This window comes from Oncorhynchus gorbuscha, unplaced genomic scaffold (genome assembly GCF_021184085.1).
Source record: "Oncorhynchus gorbuscha isolate QuinsamMale2020 ecotype Even-year unplaced genomic scaffold, OgorEven_v1.0 Un_scaffold_9304, whole genome shotgun sequence".
Classification (NCBI taxonomy): domain Eukaryota; kingdom Metazoa; phylum Chordata; class Actinopteri; order Salmoniformes; family Salmonidae; genus Oncorhynchus; species Oncorhynchus gorbuscha.
This window is the reverse complement of record NW_025752305.1, coordinates 9,718-12,941: the sequence shown is the minus strand read 5'-3', so window position 1 is coordinate 12,941 and position 3,224 is coordinate 9,718. Positions and strand designations below refer to the sequence as shown.

General features: G+C 44.2%; 1 pseudogene; it reads left to right on the top strand.

The window, feature by feature from the left end:
• Positions 1–43: 43 nt before the first annotated feature.
• Positions 44–1,708, top strand: LOC124030118 (annotated as a pseudogene).
• Positions 1,709–3,224: the final 1,516 nt, after the last annotated feature.

Genomic DNA, 3,224 nt, shown 5'->3' with positions numbered 1-3,224 from the left:
GCCTGTGGGCCAGCAACCTGTTGGGGAGCAGCCTGTATTCCAGGAACCTGGCGAGCAGCCTGTGGGCCAGGATCCTGTTGGATTGCCTTTGGGCCAGAAACCTATCCAGGATGAAGACCCTGAGAGCTCCCAGTCCAAGCAGGCGTCTGAGAACCCTTTGACTTGGAGCTATCCTGAAGTTGCAAAGCCTGAGCACAGGCCTACTGTGTCTGAGCGGCTGAAGCAGGTGGCGGCCAACAGTGTGTCGGCTCAGTGTGGGGAGAGTGTGGTCCGGGTGCAGGTGAACCAGGACCTGCTGGGGATTGGCCGGCTCATACAGCCAGAGCGTATCACTCTAGGAGGTTGTGCTGCCACTGAGGAGGACGCTGAAGCTCATGTGATCACCTTTGAATCAGAGCTGCATGGCTGTGGCAGTGAGCTGAAGGTATGTCACATTTGCTGTTTAACTTCCTGACTGTGAATCATTATCTTTGTGCTACATCACTTGTGATCCTGTTTCCTAGATGACTGAGGATGTGCTGATCTACACCTTCACGCTTGTCTATGAGCCAAAACCTTTTGCTAACACTTCTATAGTGAAAACCAGTGCAGCTATGGTTGATATTGAGTGCCACTACTTGAGGTAACTATTGTTGCGTTCTTTCACTTTGACAACCCATATCATTCTGAGGGTTGAGTAATGCCATAGTCCACGTTTGTTTCTAGGAATCACGATGTGAGCAGCAATGCCCAAATAACCTGGATCCCCAACATTTCCAACATGGTGAAAGAGGAACTCCTCTACTTCTCCCTGAGGTTAATGACTGGTAGGTAAACCTGACTGGAAGCCTCTTCCTTTGTGTAAACCCCCACTGACATGCCACTCCTCTTTCCAGCTGACTGGCAGTTTGAGAGGCCCTCCAACCATTACTATCTTGGTGACATGATCAACATGGAAGCCTCGGTCATGCCGCACCACCACGTTCCCCTCCGTGTCTTTGTGGACCGCTGTGTCGCCACCTTGGCGCCTAATGTCCACACTGTCCCTAGATATTCTTTCATGAGGACCATGGGTGAGTTTAGTTGTCAGTTTGACTCCTCTTATATTACCTTAAATGTAACCCCTGAAGCCTAACGTTGACCCTTGGTCTCCTCAGGTGTCTGGTTGATGCCAAGTTGACCGGCTCCAGCTCCCAGTTCCTGTCCAGATCCCAGGATGACAAGATCCAGTTTCAGCTGGAGTCCTTCAGGTTCCAACCACAGATTGATTCCCAACAGCTCTACAACATGTCATCTGAAAGCATCTGCAGCCTCTTCCCCCATTGATGCTGAGAACAAGGCCTGCTCTTTCACAGATGGGTATGTATAAGCTGGGTTGTGGGTATAGTACCTTTGACATGCTGCTATATAAACTAACCTTCATATTTATCTGTAGCTGGAAGGCTGCTGGTGGGGATGACCTGGTTTGTGGCTGCTGTGACTCCAGCTGTGCTGTGAGCAAGGCTAGAGATCTGGACAGTGATTTAGGTAAGTGTCAATCAAAGCCAGAGCTTTATTACCAGTTTAAAATGTAATGTATTCAATCACTGTTCTACCTTTCCATCACTCTCCTCAGATATGCAGAAGGAAGGTGAAGCTACCTTGGGCCCTATCATGGTCCATGAGTAATATTACAAGAATCTTTCCTATTTTTAACTTTTTGAGGAGAATAAATCTGTTACAATATTCACATCTGACTGGATTTATTTGGGATGTAAAATTCAGGAATTTTATGATATCAAATAGGAAAATGTGTGTAGCTGATCACTCTTTATTCACAGAACTTTGTCATGAGCTACATTTCTCAGGTTCGTAACGTTGCTACTGTACTGAACTGTTCCTCTAGGCCCTATCAATTTCCAGGAGTTATTTGTCAATTGACTAGATTTATTTTCAAAATAAACATTTTAAAGTGTTTGGATTCATGTGCGATCGACTTGGATAACATTTATGTGAGGGCAAGGCCAGTAAGTCATTTTAGGCAGGAGGCATTAATGTCTAAACTGACCTCTGAACCATTGCAGCTGCAACAGAAGATTATGGCGTGGACAAGAGGCATGATCTGTAGTGCTGAGAAACTGCCTGTGTTGAACTTTCTGAGCTAAGGTTGTTACTGGTAGGCAGCTAAAAATGTGGCATACCTCTACGGACCTGAATTTTAAAGTGCAGTGAAGCTACTCAACGTTTACATGAATTTCTAGTCATTTAACAGACGCTCCCATCCAGAGCGACCCACAGGAGCAATCAAGATCAAGGGCACATCGACAGATTTCCTCTCCCAGCTGACTTGGGGAACCATGACATTTCGCCAGGCCACCCCTAACCATCCACGCACCCCATATTGTTAGTAGAAAACTTGTGCATTGGGGAAAATAAGCTAGTTAACGGAGTCAGTTATAAATGACCAAACAGCAACTTCATCTGAAGAAAATGTGTAATTTACACACCTGACTTATAGGTGAATGACCGACATACTTGTAAGAAGTTGGTGTTGCTTTTCACTTTTCAATTTGAATTACCTTCTTCCTAGAATTCAGGAGGGTGACAACACCCCTCTTTGAATATTCAAAGCATTTTCAAATAAGGTTGTATCCAAAAAGCGCAATAGGTGAAGCTTGACCGCTCCCAGTTCTGAATTTGTTAGCAAAGATCCCCATTTTTAGGGCAGAGATGAGACCATCTCATTACATATCTCTGGCAGTGGTGTGAAGTACTTAAGTAGTTTTTGGGTAGCTGTACTTTGTTTTTACTATTATATTGTTGACTACTTTCACTTCACTACATTCCTAAAGAAAATGGATCTACCTTTTTACCCATACATTTTCCCTGACACCCAGAAGTTCTAGTTAGAATTTGAATGGTTAGCAGTAATGGAAAAAGGTCCACTTCACACTTATCAGGAGAAGGTCCCTTATCTTCCTACTACCTCTGATCTGGTGGACCCATTCAACAAATGCTTCCTTTAAATAAATTGTGTTGGAGTGGCTGTCTAAAGGAATATATTTTTATTTAACCAGGTAGGCTAGTTGAGAAAAAGTTCTCATTTTGCAACTGCGACCTGGCCAAGATGAAGCATAGCAGTGTGAACAGACAACACAGTTACACATGGAGTAAACAATTAACAAGTCAATACAGTAGAAAAAAAGGGAGTCTATATACATTGTGTGCAAAAGGCATGAGGTAGGCGAATATTTACAATTTTGCAG